The sequence below is a fragment of the Anser brachyrhynchus genome (genome assembly GCF_964034855.1).
Source record: "Anser brachyrhynchus genome assembly, chromosome: 10".
NCBI lineage: Eukaryota > Metazoa > Chordata > Aves > Anseriformes > Anatidae > Anser > Anser brachyrhynchus.
The window spans coordinates 15368947-15388853 of NC_137705.1; the positions used below are offsets into that span (position 1 = coordinate 15368947).

Genomic DNA, 19907 nt, shown 5'->3' on the forward strand with positions numbered 1-19907 from the left:
GCAGTGCAGTGAGTCCAGAGAGCTCACTGGCACCACTGGGGATGCAGTGCAGTGAGTCCAGAGAGTGCACTGGCACCACTGGAGATGCAGTACAGTGAGTCCAGTGAATGCACTGGAACCACTGGGGATGCAGTGCAGTGAGTCCAGAGAGTGCACTGGCACCACTGGTGATGCAGTACAGTGAGTCCAGTGAGTGCACTGGTACCACTGGGCCTGCAGTGCAGTGAGTCCAGAGAGTACACTGGCACCACTGGGGATGCAGTGCAGTGAGTCCAGAGAGTGCACTGGCACCACCGATGATGCAGTACAGTGAGTCCAGTGAAGTGCACTGGCACCACTGGGGATGCAGTGCAGTGAGTCCAGAGAGTGCACTGGCACCACTGGGGATGCAGTGCAGTGAGTCCAGAGAGTGCACTGGCAGCAGTGGGGATGCAGTGCAGTGAGTCCAGAGAGTGCACTGGCACCACTGGGGATGCAGTGCAGTGAGTCCAGAGAGTGCACTGGCACAACTGGGGATGCACTTCAGTGAGTCCAGAGAGTGCACTGGCACCAGTGGGGATGCAGTGCACTGAGTCCAGAGAGTGCACTGGCGCCACTGGGGATGCACTGCAGTGAGTCCAGAGAGTGCACTGGCACCACTGGGGATGCAGTGCAGTGAGTCCAGAGAGTGCACTGGCACCACTGGGGATGCACTGCAGTGAGTCCAGAGAGTGCACTGGCACCACTGGGGATGCACTACAGTGAGTCCAGAGATTGCACTGGCACCACTGGGGATGCAGTGCAGTGAGTCCAGAGAGTGCACTGGCACCACTGGGGATGCACTGCAGTGAGTCCAGAGAGTGCACTGGCACCACTGGGGATGCAGTGCACTGAGTCCAGAGAGTGCACTGACACCACTGGGGATGCGGTGCAGTGAGTCCAGAGAGTGCACTGGCACCACTGGGGATGCAGTGCAGTGAGTCCAGAGAGTGCTCTGGCACCACTGGGGATGCAGTGCAGTGAGTCCAGAGACTGCACTGGCACCACTGGGGATGCAGTGCAGTGAGTCCAGAGAGTGCACTGGCACCACTGGGGATGCACTGCAGTGAGTCCAGAGAGTGCACTGGCACCACTGGTGATGCAGTCCAGTGAGTCCAGTGAATGCACTGGCACCACTGGAGATGCTGTGCAGTGAGTGCAGAGAGTGCACTGGCACCACCTGTGATGCAGTACAGTGTGTCCAGTGAGTGCACTGGCACCACTGGGGATGCAGTGCTGTGACTCCGGAGAGCGCACTGGCACCACTGGGGATGCAGTGTAGTCAGTCCAGTGAGTGCACTGGCACCACTGGGGATGCAGTGCAGTGAGTCCAGAGAGTGCAATGGCACCAATGGGGATGCACTCCAGTGAGTCCAGAGAGTGCACTGGCACCACTGGGGATGCAGTGCAGTGAGTCCAGAGATTGCACTGGCACCACTGGGGATGCAGTGCTGTGACTCCAGAGAGCGCACTGGCACCACTGGACATGCAGTGCAGTGAGTGCAGAGAGTGCACTGGCACCACTGGTGATGCACTTCAGTTTGTCCAGAGAGTGCACTGGCACCACTGGGGATGCAGTGCAGTGAGTCCAGAGAGTGCACTGGCACCACTGGGGATGCACTGCAGTGAGTCCAGAGAGTGCACTGGCACCACTGGGGCTGCAGTGCAGTGAGTCCAGAGAGTGCACTGGCACCACTGGGGATGCACTGCAGTGAGTCCAGAGATTGCACTGGCACCACTGGGGATGCACTACAGTGAGTCCACAGAGTGCACTGGCACCACTGGGGATGCTCTGCAGTGAGTCCAGAGATTGCGCTGGCACCACTGGGGATGCAGTGCAGTGAGTGCAGAGAGTGCACTGGCACCACTGGGAATGCACTTCAGTGAGTTCAGAGAGTGCACTTGCACCACTGGGGATGGGTTTCAAGCCAACTGCATTAACCGCTCATGCTTCTTTCTTATGAGACGTTAGTAAACCAATTACATAGCCTTGTCAAGACTAAATCACAGGTAAAAATCCTGTACATCTCATGTGGCCAACCACTCCCAACTAGGATTCCAAGAACCAGGAGTTTCGGTGAAAATAGGGCTAGTGCTATTAGAGGGGTGATTATTAGGGTAAGCCCTAAGCTGTCTTTAATGGAGAAGTATGGGTGGAATGGGATTTTGTCGCAGTCTGATACGATTCCTAGTGGGTTATTTGAGCCTGATTCGTGTAGGAAGGTTAGGTGGACTAGGGTGATTCCTGCAATTAGGAAGGGCAGTAGGAAGTGGATGGCGAAGAATCGGGTTAAGGTTGGATTGTCTACTGAGAATCCTCCTCAGGCTCATTCTACTAGAGTTTGCCCAATGTACGGGATGGCTGAGAATAGGTTGGTGATTACGGTGGCCCCTCAGAATGACATTTGTCCTCATGGTAGGACATACCCTACGAAGGCAGTTGCTATTAGGGTGAGTAGGAGGATTACTCCTGTGTTTCAGGTTTCTTTGTATAGGTAGGAGCCGTAGTAGAGGCCTCGTCCGATGTGTAAGTAGATGCAGATAAAGAAGAGCGAAGCACCGTTGGCGTGGAGGTTGCGGATGAGCCATCCGTACTGGACGTCTCGGCATGTGTGAGCTACTGAGGAGAAGGCGAGTGAAGTGTCTGCGGTGTAGTGTATGGCTAGTAGCAGGCCTGTTAGGATTTGTGTGGCTAAGCAGATGGCTAGAAGGGAGCCGAAGTTTCATCAGGCAGAGATGTTGGAGGGGGCGGGTAGGTCGATTAGGGAGTTGTTGATTATTTTTAGTAGGGGATGGGATTTGCGGATGTTAGGGGCCATTAGTGAGTCTGTGTGTTATTAGGATTATTACCAGGATGGAGAGGGCGAAGGATCCTAGGTAGGCCTTAATTAGCCCTGTGTGTATTGAGGTTGCGGCTTTGCTTGCGGCTACTTGTAGTTCAGCAAGGCCCTCTGGCCCTATTTTTTTGAGTCAGGAGAGGTCGATCAAGTGTAGGGCAATGTTTTGTCCCTTTTCTAGTAGGTTTTTGGAGAAGAATCGGTGTACTAGGGGGTTGAAGTACCCTAATGCAGAGGAGAAGTTTATGAGGGGGTTTGGTTTGGGGTGAGTGAGGGTGTGTGTTATGTTCGATAGTTCTAGGGCTAGGATGATTCCTAGGATTGTTATGAGGATGGCAGCGGTTTTGGTGATAAGGGGTATGGTTATTGGGGGGGTTTTGGTTGGTGTGATGAAAGAGGTAATGATTATTCCTGCTGTAATGCTGCCTAGGGCGAGTCGGGTTAGGGGGGCGGTGATTAGTGGGTTGTTTTCGTTTATTGATACTATTGGGGGGATTCGGGTTTGTCCAGCTTGGACTAGGATGGTTATGCGGATGCTGTAGGTTGCGGTGAATGCTGTGGCTATAAGGGTTAGGAGTAGGGCTCAAGTATTTAGGTATGATGTGTTTAAGCTTTCGATGATGAGGTCTTTTGAGTAGAATCCGGCTAGGAATGGGGTTCCTATCAGCGCCAGGTTTCCGATGGTTAGGCAGGAAGTAGTGACTGGGAGTATTTTCTGTAGGCCTCCTATCTTTCGGATATCTTGTTCTCCGTTTAGGTTGTGGATGATAGACCCTGAGCATAGGAATAGTATGGCTTTAAAGAAGGCATGGGTTGAGATGTGTAGGAAGGCTAGTTGTGGGAGGTTTAGTCCGATAGTGACTATTATTAGTCCTAGTTGGCTGGATGTTGAGAAAGCAATGATTTTTTTGATGTCATTTTGGGTTAGGGCGCATGTGGCAGCGAATAGGGTTGATAGAGCACCTAGGCATAGGCAGGCAGTTAGGGCTGTCTGGTTGGTGGCTAGCAGGGGGTGCATGCGGATGAGCAGGAAGATTCCGGCTACTACTATGGTACTGGAGTGCAGTAGGGCTGATACTGGGGTGGGGCCTTCTATTGCTGCGGGCAGTCATGGGTGGAGTCCAAATTGGGCGGATTTTCCTGCGGCTGCGAGGATTAATCCTATGAGGGGGAGGATTGGGGTTTGGTGGGGGTGTACGGCTTGTTGGATCTCTCAGGTGTTGAATGTTGAAGCTAGTCATGCTATGCTCAGGATCAGTCCGATGTCTCCGATTCGGTTGTAGATTACGGCTTGTAGGGCGGCGGTGTTGGCATCTGCTCGGCCTTGTCATCAGCCGATGAGAAGGAAGGACATGATTCGTACTCCTTCCCAGCCTACGAATAGGAGGAATATGTTGTTTGCGGTTGTTAGGAGGAGTATGGCGACTAGGAATGTCAGTAGGTAGGTGAAAAATTTTGTTACGTATGGCTCTGAGGCCATGTATCATATGGCGAATTGTAGGATTGATCATGTTACAAATAGGGCGATTGGAAGAAATGTTATTGAGTATTGGTCTATTTTTAGGCTCAGGGGGATTTTAAAGTTTATAATGAATTTTCACTCCCAGTGGCAGGTGACAGATTCTACTCCCGAGTAGATGAATGCGGTTGTAGGGGCTAGGCTAATTAGGAATGCGGTTTTAACAGCGCGGGTGGTGGCTTGTGGGGTGTTTTTAAAGTTTTTAAATAGAAATGGCAGGATGATTGGGGTTAGGAGGATTGTCAGCGTGAGTAGTGTGAGGGAGTTGATTAGTAGTGTGGGGTTCACTACTTTTACTTGGATTTGCACCAAGATGGGTGGTTCCTAAGACCAGTGGATTGCTGTTATCCTTTAAAAGTAAGGGGGCTGAGGTTTTAGGCTCAGATGTAAGAGTTAGCAGCTCTTGTTGGTTAAACCCTCCCCTCGGCAGGTAAGAAGGTTTGAACTTCTATTCTTAGAATCACAGTCTAATGTTTGGTTTAAACTATACTTGCATGAGGGGATTCCGGAGATCAGTTCGGGTTTGAGGATTAGGAGGAATATTGGGATAATGTGGAGTGTTATGAGCAGGTGTTCTCGCGTGGTTGAGTTTTGCATAGATGTGATGTGGGAGGGGAATGAGCCTCGTTGGGTCATTAGTAGTATGAATAAGGTGTAGGAGGCGGTTAGTAGGGTTGCGATTCCTGTTAGGATGATCGTGAAGGCAGATCAGTTGAATAAGGTGATTATAATGGTTAGCTCTGCTATGAGGTTTGTTGTTGGGGGTAAGGCTATGTTTGTTAGATTGGCCAGCAATCATCAGGTAGCTATGAGTGGTAGGAGAGGTTGTAGGCCTCGTGTGAGTAGTAGAATTCGGCTGTGCGTACGTTCATAGTTTGTGTTGGCTAGGCAGAATAGTATGGAGGAAGTTAGTCCATGGGAAATTATTAGGATCATTGCCCCTGAGAATGATCAGTGGGTTTGGATTATTCCTGCGGCGATAACTAGGCCTATGTGGCTAACGGATGAATAAGCGATTAGTGATTTTAGGTCTGTCTGTCGTAGGCAGATTGAGCTAGTCATTAGGGCGCCTCATAGGGCCAGGGTTAGGAAGGGGTAGTGCAGGAGGTTGGACAGTGGGCCCATAAATAGAGTGACTCGTATAATTCCGTATCCTCCTAGCTTTAGTAGTAGGGCGGCGAGGAGTATTGAGCCTGCGATGGGTGCTTCTACGTGGGCTTTTGGCAGTCAGAGGTGTAGGCCGTATAGTGGGGCTTTTACTATGAATGCTATGAGCAGTGCTAGACCTGATAGTATTCCTGTCCATGAGGTGGATAGGGTTGGGTGGGTTAGTTGTAGGGTTGGCGGGTGCAGGGTGCCAATTTTCACGTATAGGTGTATGATTGTGATTAGCAGGGGTAGAGAGCTTACTGGCGTGTAGAATAGCAGGTAGATGCCAGCGCTTAGGCGTTCTGGTTGGTTCCCCCATCGGGTGATTAAGATTAGGGTGGGAATGAGGGTTGCTTCAAATGAGATGTAAAATAGTGCTAGTTCTGTGGTGGAAAAGGCTAGTAGGATGAATGGCTGGACTGCGACTAAGGTTGAGATAAAGATTCGTTTGCGTTGTAGGGGTTCTTGTTGCAGGTGGTTTTGGCTTGCTATGATTATGAGTGGGAGTAGTCAGCAGGATAGTACTAGGAGGGGGGATGAGATTTGGTCAATTCCTGTTCAGTTGGATAAAAATTTGTAGGGGTAGTAGGTTGGGATTAATCACTGTAGGCTTAGGGCAGCGATTAGGAGGCTGTATAAGGTGGTGTTAGTCCATAGAAATTTTGGTGGAGACAGCAGGGCTGTTGGAAGAAGTATGATTGTGGGTAGGATGATTTTTAGCATTGCAGGAGGTTTAGGTTGTGTAGGTGGTCGGAGCCATGTGTGCGGGTGGAGGCTACTAGGATGGCCAGGCCTGTGCCCGCCTCACACGCTGAGAAGGTTAGCATGAGAATTGGTACCATGGTGAATGAGGAGACTTGGTTTTCGATGGATCATATTGATAGGCCTACGAATATCGATAATATTATGCTTTCAAGGCATAGTAGGGCGGATACTAGGTGGGTTCGGTGGAAGGCTAGTCCTAGTCCGCTGAAAATGAAGGCTGAGTAGAAGCTTAAATGTAGGGGCGACATAAGAAAGTTACAGGGTTGGCTGTAATCTGCTGGGTCGAAACCAGCTATCTTTTTGGTTAGACTAACTTTCTGTTATTCTGCTCATTCTAGGCCCCCTTGAATTCACTCGTAGGCCAGTCCGAGTGTTAGGAGAAGGAGGATCACTACAGTTCAGGTGAGGGTCATTAGGGGGGATTGGAGTTGGACGGCTCATGGCAGGGGGAGTAGGAGGGCGATTTCTAGGTCGAATAGGACGAACAGGATGGCTACTGAGGAAGAATCGGACTGAGAATGGTAATCGAGCAGATCCAAGTGGGTCGAATCCACATTCGTACGGTGAGAGTTTCTCTGAGTCGGGGTTTATTTGGGCGAGTCAGAAGTTTAATGCGGTTAGGGCGGCGCTTAGGATTGATGATAGGGCGAATATGAACATGAGTGCGTTCATTGCTCTCCTCTGGGTTTATACCAGATTCTAGAGATTGGAAGTCAATTGTAATTAATATACTAGAAGAGCAAGATCCTCATCAGTAGATGGTTATGTAGAGGAATAGTCAGATGACGTCTACGAAGTGTCAGTATCAGGCTGCTGCCTCGAATCCGAAGTGGTGGTCTGATGTAAAGTGGAACTTGATCAGTCGGAAGAGGCAGACGGTCAGGAAGGAGGATCCGATGATTACGTGGAGTCCGTGGAATCCAGTGGCAACGAAGAAGGTAGATCCGTAGACGCTATCGGCGATTGAGAATGGGGCTTCGTGGTATTCTATTGCTTGTAGGGCTGTGAAGTAGAATCCCAGGAGGATCGTTAGGGTTAGGGCGTGGATGGCGTGTTTTCGGTTTCCTTCTGTGATGCTGTGATGGGCTCACGTTACGGTAACGCCTGAGGCTAGTAGGATGGCTGTGTTTAGTAGGGGGACTTCTATCGGGTTGAGTGGTTTAATTCCTGTTGGGGGTCATTGGCCTCCTAGTTCTGGGGTTGGGGCCAGGCTCGAGTGGAAGAACGCTCAGAAGAACCCTAAGAAGAAGAATGCTTCGGATGTGATGAAAAGGATTATGCCGTATCGTAGGCCTTTTTGGACTGTGGGAGTGTGATGGCCTTGGAAGGTGCTTTCTCGTACAATGTCTCGTCATCATTGGAGTATTACTAGGAGTATTGAGATGAGGCCTAGGGTTAGTAGTATGGATGAGTTGTAGTGGAATCACATGATTAATCCTGAGGTTGTGAGTAGGGCGGCGGCTGCCCCGAAGATTGGTCAAGGGCTTGGGTCAACTATGTGGTATGAGTGTGCTTGGTGTGCCATTAGATGTTTTCTTGTAAGTATAGGCTTAGAAGGAGCACGAAGACGTAGGCCTGGATTATGGCTACTGCTACTTCTAGGATGGTTAGGAGTAGTAGGATGATTATTGTTAGGATGGATACTGCAGGAAGGGTGGGTATTAATGCAATGGAGGCTGTAGAGATGAGTTGGATGAGTAAGTGTCCTGCTGTAAGGTTGGCTGTAAGGCGGACTCCGAGGGCTAGGGGGCGGATTAGTAGGCTGGTTGTTTCGATCAGGATTAGTGCGGGGATTAGGGGTGTAGGGGTACCTTCGGGTAATAGGTGGGCTAAAGAGGCTGATGGTTGGTTTCGTAGGCCTGTTAGTAGTGTGGCGAGCCATAGTGGGAAGGCTAGGGCTATGTTCATAGATAGTTGGGTGGTTGGGGTGAATGTATATGGAAGGAGGCCTAGAAGGTTGATTGTAAGAAGTATGATTATTAGGGATGTAAATATTATGGCTCATTTGTGGCCATTTTTGTTGAGTGGGACTATTAGTTGTTTTGTGATTAGGTGAAGGAGTCATGTTTGGATAGTAGAAAGGCGGTTGTTGATTCATCGGTTGTTTGGGGACGGGAATAGTAGGGCTGGGAAGAGTAGGGATAGTAGGATTAAGGGGATGCCGAATAGACTGGGGCTGGAAAATTGGTCAAAGAAGCTTAGGTTCATGGTCAGGATCATGGTGTGGGTTTGGTAGTGAGGGAGGTCTTATTTGATGGGGGGTTGGTTGTGGTGAAGGCTAGTAGTTTTGGTTGGATGAGGAGTGCTAGGGTTAATCAGGTTATAATTATGATTGAAAATCATGGTGCGGGGTTAAGCTGTGGCATATCATTAAGGAGGGGGAAGTCCCTCTTTGGCTAGCTTAAAAGGCTAGTGCTGTTGCATAGCTTCTTAATGATTAGGATGATGATAGAAGGGACGATCAGGCCTCGAAATGTGGGAGTGGGGTTGATTCTACTACAATGGGTATGTAGCTGTGATTAGCCCCGCAAATTTCTGAGCATTGTCCGTAAAAAATCCCAGGCCGGGTGGTAATGAATGAAGTTTGGTTTAGTCGGCCTGGGATTGCGTCTGTTTTAACTCCGAGCGTTGGGACTGCTCAGGAGTGGAGTACGTCTCCTGCAGTAATGATCACGCGGATGGGGGATTCTATTGGGATAACTACGCGGTGGTCAACTTCTAGCAGTCGGAAGTGGCCGTTGGGTAAGTCTGGGGTGGGCACTATGTAGGAGTCGAATGATAGGTCTTTGAAGTCTGTGTATTCGTAGCTTCAGTATCATTGGTGGCCGATGGCTTTTAGGGTGAGGTCTGGTTCATCGATTTTGTCCATTATGTAGAGGATTTGTAGGGATGGGAGGGCGAGGAGTACCAGGACGATAGCAGGTAGGATTGTCCAGATCAGCTCTACTTCTTGGGCGTCTACAGCATTGGACGAGAGTTTTTCTGTTAGTATGTGGGCTAAAAGGTAGAGAACTAGGCTGCAGATAGCTAGGGCAACGATTAGGGCGTGGTCGTGGAATTCAACGAGTTCTTCTATGATGGGTGATGAGGCGTCTTGGAATCCTAGTTGGGAGTGGTTGGCCACATGAGATGTACAGGATTTTTACCTGTGATTTAGTCTTGACAAGGCTATGTAATTGGTTTACTAACGTCTCATAAGAAAGAAGCATGAGCGGTTAATGCAGTTGGCTTGAAACCAACATGTGAGGGTTCGATTCCTTCCTTTCTTGTACTTGGACGAAGGCCGGTTCCTCGAAAGTATGGTATGGGGGAGGGCAGCCGTGGATTCATTCAACGTTTGTGGTAGTTAGTTCTGGTTGTAGGACTTTTCGTTTGGCCGAAAAGGCTTCTCAGATGATGAATATTAGTATGATTACGGCTACTATTGAGATTAGGGAGCCGATGGAGGAAATGGTGTTTCATAGTGTGTAGGCGTCGGGATAGTCCGAGTATCGTCGGGGTATTCCTGCTAGGCCTAGGAAGTGCTGGGGGAAGAACGTTAGGTTTACTCCTGTAAATATTACCCCGAAGTGGGCTTTTGCTCATGTTTGGTGTAGGGTAAACCCAGTGAGTAGTGGGAATCAGTGAGTAAATCCTGCTAGAATGGCAAAGACGGCGCCTATGGATAGGACGTAGTGGAAGTGGGCAACTACGTAGTACGTGTCGTGCAGGGCGATGTCTAGGGAAGAGTTTGCAAGAACGATTCCTGTTAATCCTCCGATGGTAAATAGGAAGATAAATCCTAGAGCTCATAGTATTGGGGGGGGTCTCATTTGATTGTTCCTCCGTGCAGGGTGGCTAGTCAGCTAAATACTTTGATTCCGGTAGGGATGGCAATGATTATAGTGGCTGATGTAAAGTAGGCTCGGGTATCAACGTCTATTCCTACTGTAAACATGTGGTGAGCTCAGACGATGAATCCTAGGAAGCCGATGGATAGTATGGCTCAGACTATTCCCATGTAGCCGAAGGGCTCCTTTTTGCCTGAGTAGTACGTGACTACGTGTGAGATAATTCCAAACCCCGGTAGGATCAGAATATAGACTTCTGGGTGTCCGAAGAATCAGAATAGGTGTTGGTACAGGATTGGGTCTCCTCCTCCAGCGGGGTCGAAGAATGTGGTGTTTAGGTTTCGATCAGTTAGTAATATTGTAATACCGGCGGCGAGTACGGGGAGTGATAGAAGGAGTAGGATGGCGGTAATTAGTACGGATCAGACAAATAGTGGGGTTTGGTATTGTGAGAGTGCGGGGGGTTTTATGTTGATGGCTGTGGTGATAAAGTTGATGGCCCCAAGGATGGAGGAGATACCGGCTAAGTGGAGTGAGAAGATAGCCAGGTCTACTGAAGCTCCGGCGTGGGCAAGGTTACCTGCTAGGGGAGGGTAGACAGTTCAGCCTGTGCCGGCGCCAGCTTCTACAGTGGATGAGGCTAGTAGGAGGAGGAATGATGGGGGGAGGAGTCAAAAGCTTATGTTGTTTATTCGCGGGAATGCTATGTCGGGGGCACCGATTATGAGGGGGACTAATCAGTTGCCGAATCCTCCGATCATGATGGGTATGACTATAAAGAAGCTTATTACAAAGGCGTGAGCGGTAACGATTACATTGTAAATTTGGTCGTCGCCTAGGAGAGTTCCTGGTTGTCCTAGTTCTGCGCGGATTAATAGGCTGAGTGCGGTGCCGACTATTCCTGCTCATGCCCCGAAGATGAGGTACAGGGTGCCAATATCCTTATGGTTAGTGGAAAATAGTCATCGGTTGATGAAGGTGACGGGTAAGATGGCTGAGTGTTGAAGCGTTAGGCTGTAGTCCTTTTTACAGAGGTTTAATTCCTCTTCTTATCGGCTCTGTAGTGAAATTCATGTTGAGTTGCAAGCTCATCGATGCGCACTAGGGTGCGTCAGGGTCTTTGTAGGCAGAAGCCAATTGGTTTAGGCATTTAGCTGTTAACTAGAGTTTTGTGGGATCGAAGCCCATCTGTCTAGGGAGGCTTTAGCTTAATTAAAGCGTCTGACTTGCATTCAGAAGATACAGGTTAATATTCTGTAAGTCTTAATGTGCAGAAACTAAGAGGGTTTAACTCTTATTTAAGGCTTTGAAGGCCTTCGGTTTGGGGTGTTATCCTAAGTTTCTAGACAATGGCATGTATTATTGGGGACAGGGGAAGTAAGAGGATTGATAGTGAGGCAAGGACCGCAGTAGGTGTGCTTGGGGCTTTGCTAGTGTATCATTGTTTTATGTGGTTAGAGGAGTTGGGGGGAAGGGTAATTGTTGAGTGGTATGCGAGGCGTAGGTAGAAGAAGAGGCTGAGCAGTGATAGCATGGCAATTGCCATGGCTGCTGGTGTTATTTCCTGTTTAGTTAGTTCTTGGATGATAAGTCACTTTGGTATAAAGCCTGTTAATGGGGGGAGGCCTGCTAGGGATAAAAGTACTAGTATTAGGGTGGCGTTTAGCACTGGGGTTTTTGTTCATGAGGTTGTGATCATGGATAGGTTAAGGGCTTTGATTTTGTTAAGGGCTAGGAATACGGCTGATGTTATGATTGTGTATAGGTAGAAGGTAAGTAAGGCCAATTTGGGGCTGTAAACTAGGATGATGGCGATTCAGCCTAAGTGGGAGATGGACGAGAAGGCTAGGATTTTGCGTGTTTGTGTTTGGTTCAGTCCTATTCAGCCTCCTAGTGCTGTTGAGGCTAGGGCCATGGCGGTGAGTAGAGCTGGGTCGAGGGATTTGGATGTTAGTAGGAGCAGGGTTAGTGGGGGGAATTTTATGAGGGTCGAGAGTAGCAGGGCTGTTATTAGTGGCGATCCTTGTAGTACTTCTGGGAATCAGAAGTGAAATGGCACTAGGCCCAGTTTAATAGCGATTGCTGCTGTCAGTAGTAGACAGGAGGTTGGGTGGTTTATTTGTGTGATGTCTCATTGGCCGGTGACTCAGGCATTGGTTATGCTAGAGAATAGGACCAGGGCGGAAGCAGCTGCTTGGGTTAGGAAGTATTTCGTTGCGGCTTCTACTGCTCGTGGGTGGTGGGATTTGGCAATTAGGGGAATGATGGCTAGTGTGTTGATCTCCAGTCCTGTCCAGGCCAGAACTCAGTGGTTGCTGGAAATTGTGATTGTGGTGCCCAAGATGAGGCTGAAGGTTATGATTGGGGTCGCGTAAGGGTTCATTAGTAGAGGAGGGGGTTAAACCATCATTTTCGGGGTATGGGCCCGATAGCTTGATTAGCTGACTCTACTAGAAAATAATATAAGGGAAGTATGGAGAATTTTGATTTCTCTTGTGTGGGTTCAATTCCTACTTTTCTAAGGTCAACAGGAAATGAGAGGGCTGTTATACCTCTATGTTCACTTTATCATAGTGACCCTTTGTAGTTCAGGCACATTTCCTTATGTAAGGAGGTAGGCCTGCATAGCAGATAGGTATGCTGATGTGTCAGAGGCACAGAGCTAGTGTGAGGGGTAGGAAGTTTTTTCATAGTAGGTGCATTAGTTGGTCATATCGGAATCGTGGGTATGAAGCTCGGACCCATAAGAAACCAGAAGATAGTAGGAGGACTTTTGTGGCTAGGATGACGGGGAATAGTTCTGTGGGTGGCCCTAGGGCGCTTGGGTTTAGGAATATGATGGCTGTAAGTGTATTTATTAGCATAATGTTCGCATATTCAGCTAGGAAGAATAAGGCGAAGGGTCCTGCGGCGTATTCAACGTTAAACCCTGAGACTAGCTCAGATTCACCCTCTGTGAGGTCAAAAGGAGCTCGGTTTGTCTCTGCTAGGGTGGATACGTATCATATTATTGCTAGGGGTCATGAGGAGAAAATGAAGTATAGAGGCTCCTGTGCGACGGCAAAGGAGCTGAGTGTGTAGCTTCCGCTTAGTATGATTATTGATAGCAGGATTATGGCCAGTGTCACTTCGTATGAAATGGTCTGTGCTACTGCCCGTAGGGCTCCGATTAGTGCGTATTTTGAGTTCGAGGCTCAGCCTGATCATAGGACTGAGTAGACGGCTAGGCTTGACATGGCTATTAGGAAGAGAACTCCGAGGTTTAGATCTGCTAGGGGAAATGGGAGTGGTAGTGGTGCTCAAGTGGTGAGGGCTAGGACAAGGGCTAGTATTGGTATCAGAATGAATAGAAGTGGGGAAGAGGTAGAGGGTCGGATGGGCTCTTTGGTAAATAGTTTCAGTCCGTCCGCAAATGGTTGAAGTAGGCCAAAAGGCCCGACAACGTTAGGGCCTTTGCGGGATTGTATGTAGCTTAGGATTTTCCGTTCTACTAGGGTTAGGAAGGCTACGGCAATCAGGATTGGGATGATGTATAGGAGGGATATAATGAGGCAGCTTAGTGTTGTTATTTGAATCATGGGTGAAGCTAGGGAGAGGATTTGAACCTCTGGGGAAAGGGCTTAAGCCTTCTGCACTTGCCGGGCTCTGCCACTCTAGCTGGTCCTTTTCTAGGATTGAAAGTGGTGGGGGAAGGCCCTCTTCACGGTTTAGTTGGTTTCACTGCTTAGAGGGGGGGGGCGTGCTTGTGGTATTGGCCCCACTTTCCCGGTCCTTTCGTACTGGGGAGAGTGTGTCATAGATAGAAACCGACCTGGATTGCTCCGGTCTGAACTCAGATCACGTAGGACTGTTAATCGTTGAACAAACGAACCCTTAATAGCGGCTGCACCATTAGGATGTCCTGATCCAACATCGAGGTCGTAAACCCCCCTGTCGATATGGGCTCTTGAGGGGGATTGCGCTGTTATCCCTGGGGTAGCTTGGTCCATTAATCAATTATATTGGGTCTGGTCACTGTTAGCACTTTGAGGGGTAGCTCTAGGTAAAGAGGTATGGTCTTGTTTTTGGAGGATTTGTTCTCCTCCAAGGTCGCCCCAACCGAAAAATATCGACCAGGCTCTGCGATGGTAGTGGCCCCAGTGGGGTTGATTGAGGATTCGCGGTGGTCGTTGATTTTTAAGTTCCACAGGGTCTTCTCGTCTTATGTTCACATCCCCGCTTTTGCACGGGGAGATCAATTTCACTGATTATCTGTGAGAGACAGTTAAGACCTCGTTTAGCCATTCATACAAGTCTCGATTTATGGGACAATTGATTGCGCTACCTTTGCACGGTTAGGATACCGCGGCCGTTAAACCTAAGTCACCGGGCAGGCATCACCTTCAATACTTGTTTAATTTGCTGAAGGCTATGTTTTTGGTAAACAGTCGGGCCTTATTAATTTGCCGAGTTCCTTTCACAGATTTTAATCGCTCTTATAGGCGCTCCTGAGTCGGGTTAACAGGGTTAGTTAATACGTGGTCTTGTAGGGGTTTTTGTATCTGTCTAGGTCTGTTAATAATGTTTCTATGTAAGCTTGCGCCGTTAGAGGGGTGTGGCCCTGAGTTACTTATTTTAGCATTAATTCTCCTATATTCATAGGTTGACCTGTTTGTGATAAGGGAATCATCTTATTTTGGTATTTTTAGGTGGTGGAGCTTTGACGCACTCTTTTTTGATGGCTGCTTTAGGGCCCACGGTAGGATCAGTAGTAAGAATTATCCGCTAGTCGAGGTTGTGTCCTTTTTTAATGGAGCTGTCCCTCCATTAAATAGCTCTTAATCATCTCATTAGGGTTCAGGATGTCCGGTAGGGAGGATTAAGGGGGAACTTAGATTCGTTTCACAGGTAACCAGCTATCACCCAGCTCGGTTGGCTTTTCACCTCTACTGACAAGTCATCCCACTCTTTTGCAACAGAGACGGGTTCGCTCTCTTTAACTGCTTGAAAGTAGCTCGCTTGGGTTTCGGGGGGGCAAACTTTAGTTCACTTTGCTTGGTTGTTCTCGCTAAACCATGATGCAAAAGGTACAAGGGTTGATCTTTGCTGTCTGTCGCTTTGATTGTTTCACTGCTATTTCATCTTTCCCTTACGGTACTGGGGTCTCTATCGCGTCTAAGTGTCTTTTCTATCGCCTATACTAAGACTGTAAAATGCTTTAGTTTAATTAGTTTAGTAAATTCTTTAGTTTTGGTGTACTATTTGTGTGGTTGAGCTAGAGGGGGGGCTTCAAGACGATCCGGTCTAGTAGATATCTTTCAGGTGTAAGCTGAACTGGAGGGGAGGTGTAAGCTGGACTGACTGCACTGCATCCCCAGTGGTGCCAGTGCACTCTCTGGACTCACTGCACTGCATCCCCACTGGTGCCAGTGTACTCTCTGGACTCACTGCACTGCATCCCCAGTGGTGCCAGTGCACTCACTGGACTCACTGCAGTGCATCACCAGTGGTGCCAGTGCACTCTCTGGACTCACTGCACTGCATCCCCAGTGGTGCCAGTGCACTCTCTGGACTCACTGCACTGCATCCCCAGTGGTGCCAGTGCACTCTCTGGACTCACTGCAGTGCATCCCCAGTGGTGCCAGTGCACTCTCTGGACTCACTGCAATGCATCCCCAGTGGTGCCAGTGCACTCTCTGGACTCACTGCACTGCATCCCCAGTGGTGCCAGTGCACTCACTGGATTCACTGCACTGTATCCCCAGTGGTGCCAGTGAACTCTCTGGACTCACTGTGTTAGTGTTGGGGAGAATCGAATGGATGTTCTATTAATGTTTCTCAGGTGATGGATCATACGGTATAATTAAATATTATTAAATGTACTTACATTATCAAGTAATCTATGTATACTGGAAACCTAGGGAGTACATTGAACATTTAAAGGAATCGTTGAAGGGGAACCCTGGGAGGGAACAGGTACAACCTGACCTTGGATAAGGGCCTGGAGATGATGAAATGAGTTGAAGCAGAACCAAGGAGCGGAGGGAGCATGCGTCGAGTGAGAAAGGTGAAAGAGTTTAGCGGAGAGGAAGACTCCTTACTTCATCTGGACGACCACCTGGACGACCACCAGAGTGCGCCACGCATGTGCAAAGGGGAGGGGAGCTAATTAGAATGAAAAGCGAGGCTGATGTTGCAACCTGTAATGAATATGTATACCTGACGCAATATTGTATGTATAAATAACGGCTGGGAAGTAACGGGACTTGAAGCCAGATTTGGGCACCTGCCCCGGCTTCCAGCGCTGAATAAAGCACCTTCATATAATCACTTGGTGGTTATGTGGTTGCTACGCTAACATTTTGGCGACCCAGATGGGACAGCGTGGGCACTGCTGAGGCGGATCGTGTCTCGGTTTCGCTCCAGCCGGCACCGAGGGATTCTCGGGGAGCAGTCGACCACGACCGACCTCCGCTGCTCACGACGTACCACTGGAGTGGTAAGCAAAGGTGCTTTCAACTTTGGGTATTCGGTACCGATTTGGTTGGGAAAGCCTGCCGGTCAGACGCGGCGAAAGCCACGCTCGGTTGGGCAGGGAGCTCCCGGGGTAAGCCTAGGCGCCGTCCGTTAGACAGAGCGAAAGCTCTGCAGGTTCGGCATTGGTAATTGTATTGGTTTGTGCTGAAGGGTCAGCACCTGGTATTATTGGTATGTAGAAAGCGTGCTGCTGCTGCTCCGTCAGCTTTTTGCGAAAGCACACTGCTGCTCCGGCAGCTTTTGGGAAAGCACACTGCTGCTCCGGCAGCTTCTGGAAAGTGTGCTGTTGCTGCTCCGGCAGCTTTCGGGAGAGTGTGTTGTTGCTCCGGCAGCTTTCGGGAGAGTGTGTTGCTGCAGCTTTCGGGAGAGTGTGTTGTTGCTCCAGCAGCTTTCGGGAGAGTGTGTTGCTGCAGCTTTCGGGAGAGTGTGTTGCTGTTCCGGCAGCTTTCGGGAGAGTGTGTTGCTGCTCCGGCAGCTTTCGGGAGAGTGTGTTGTTGCTCCAGCAGCTTTCGGGAGAGTGTGTTGCTGCAGCTTTCGGGAGAGTGTGTTGCTGCTCCGGCAGCTTTCGGGAGAGTGTGTTGCTGCAGCTTTCGGGAGAGTGTGTTGTTGCTCCAGCAGCTTTCGGGAGAGTGTGTTGCTGCAGCTTTCGGGAGAGTGTGTTGCTGCTCCGGCAGCTTTCGGGAGAGTGTGTTGCTGCAGCTTTCGGGAGAGTGTGTTGTTGCTCCAGCAGCTTTCGGGAGAGTGTGTTGCTGCAGCTTTCGGGAGAGTGTGTTGCTGCTCCGGCAGCTTTCGGGAGAGTGTGTTGCTGCTCCGGCAGCTTTCGGAAGAGTGTGTTGCTGCTCCGGCAGCTTTCGGGAGAGTGTGTTGCTGCAGCTTTCGGGAGAGTGTGTTGCTGCTCCGGCAGCTTTCGGGAGAGTGTGTTGCTGCTCCGGCAGCTTTCGGGAGAGTGTGTTGCTGCTCCGGCAGCTTTCGGGAGAGTGTGTTGCTGCTCCGGCAGCTTTTGGGTCCGTATCATAAGCTCAAAATGAAAAAGATTAAAGAAATTCTGGGAAAAGATGTACCTATCCCGCGGACATCCCCGCTGGGGTGTTTGCTAGCACACTGGAAAGAGGGAGGTTTTGGTCAAGAAATGCGGAAAGGAAAGCTGATTGATTATTGTAATATTTGGTGGCCACAGTATAAACTAGAGGACCAAGAAACTTGGCCTGAGAATGGAACATTGCAATATAATACAATTTTACAATAATGCTATTTTGTAAGTGGGAAGGAAAATATGATGAACTGCCGTATGTGGAATTATTCTTTTATTTGCGCCGAAAGCCTGAATGGCAGCATGCTTGTGGAATAATGGTGCTTGAAGTTTAAACTGAGGAACGTTGTTGTGCATGTACTAAGGAGGGACGCTGTATACAGCATCAGGCAATAGAGAATAATAAGTATTATGGGAAATAATATAATATAATAATATAATAATGTATATAATAATATAATAATGTATATAATAATATAATAATATAATATAATAATATAATAATGGAAATATTGATCTGGAAGTTGCGCCGTCGGCTCCGCCGGAAGAGCCAGGACAGGGAGGGAAAAGAGAAAAGGAAGATAGCAGTAGTGATGGAGAATCCCCGATTTTAGTCTCCCCGTGTCACATAGGACCCGGCAACAGCGAAGGGCAGGAGAAACTATAAACGAACAGGGAGGGAAAATAATCGCTCTCCTCAGGCAAGGAGTGGGGACAGAAGGACCGGTATATGTCAAGGTGCCTTTTTCAGCTGGGGACTTAATGATATGGAAACAAGCAGCCGGCACCTACAGGGAAAACCCAGATAAAGTAGCCAGGGTAATGAAAATGATAATTAAAACCCAAAATCCCGATTGGGATGATCTCCAGGTGATCCTGGATACTTTGATGGACTCGACAGAAAAAGACATGGTATTGCGGGCAGCCAGAGAGAGAGCCCGAGAAGATATATGAAATGGATTAGTGCTTGGAAATCTAGATCAAAACTTCCCCACTGAGGATCCCCAATGGGATTATAACACAGGGGATGGAATAAGGAGGCTGAAGAGATATCAAGATTGGGTACAAATCGGGGTACAGAATGCCATGCCCCGGACCATAAATTGGTCAAAATTGTATAATGTCAGGCAAGAAAAAGCGGAATCACCTTCCGCCTTTTTAGAGAGATTGAAAGAAACTGCTAAGAAATATACAGATTTAGACGTAGAGACTGAGCAAGCTAAAGCTCAATTAGCACTCATTTTCTTGGGACAAGCCCAAGAGGATATTAGGAAGAAATTGCAAAAGTTAGAAGGTGCAGATTTGAGAAATTTGGATAGGCTGTTGGAAATAGCCTGGAAAATCAAAACTAGCCCAGCCAGTAAAAATTGAACTTAAGGAAGGGGCCCGACCGGTACGGATTAAACAGTACCTGTTGAAGCTAGAAGCTAGGCTAGGGATAGTAAAGATTATAGATAAATTTCTTAGCTACCACATTCTGGAGGAATGCAAATCTGAATATAATACCCCAATTTTCCCAGTAAAGAAACCTAATGGGGAATACAGGCTAGTGCAGGACCTTAGGGCAATAAACGAAATAACAAAAGATATTCACCCAGTGGTGGCTAATCCTTATACATTGTTAACATCTGTAAAAGAGAAATATAAGTGGTTTACGGTAATTGATTTAAAAGACGCCTTCTTCTGCATACCCATTGACAAGGAAAGTAGAAAGCTTTTTGCTTTTGAATGGGAAAATCCACGGAACGGACGAAAGATGCAACTAACCTGGACAAGGTTGCCTCAAGGATTCAAGAATAGCCCGACCCTCTTCGGCAGTCAACTAGCTAAAGAAATAGAAGACTGGATTAACCAAGAACAGATTCAGGTACCAAAGGACCGATACTTGCTGCTACAATATGCGGACGATATATTAATAGCTACCGAAGGAGAGTCAGAATGTATTCAGGTAACTATTGATATTTTGAATCAATTGGGACTAAATGGGTACAAGGTTTCTAAACAAAAGGCACAAATCGCGTGCACAACAGTAATTTATTTGGGATGTGAAATTTCTCAAGGACAAAGAAAATTGGGAGTTAACCGAATACAAGCTACTTGTGAAATCCCCGAGCCGCGAAATCTGCACGAACTACGGGCTTTCCTAGGTATGGCCGGGTGGTGTAGACTGTGGGTAATGGACTATGGACTCATAGCAAAGCCCCTCTATGAAACCCAAAAGGCCTGTACATTTACCTGGGGAA

At 48.5% G+C, this 19907-nt stretch overlaps 1 long non-coding RNA gene across 5 annotated transcripts in view; it reads left to right on the plus strand.

Moving 5' to 3' along the window:
• LOC308200387 overlaps nt 1–19907 on the plus strand; it is a 620245-nt gene that overhangs the window by 329110 nt on the left and 271228 nt on the right. Inside the window, exon 3 of one of the 5 annotated variants that reach the window (XR_013955586.1) lies at nt 6034–10936. The exons of 2 other annotated variants lie outside the window; for them this stretch is intronic. This is a non-coding gene — a long non-coding RNA (uncharacterized lncRNA). Of the gene's footprint in view, nt 1–5026; nt 12999–19907 lie in introns of those variants that run through there. 2 more of the 5 variants (XR_013955587.1, XR_013955588.1) reach the window with 2 other exon arrangements.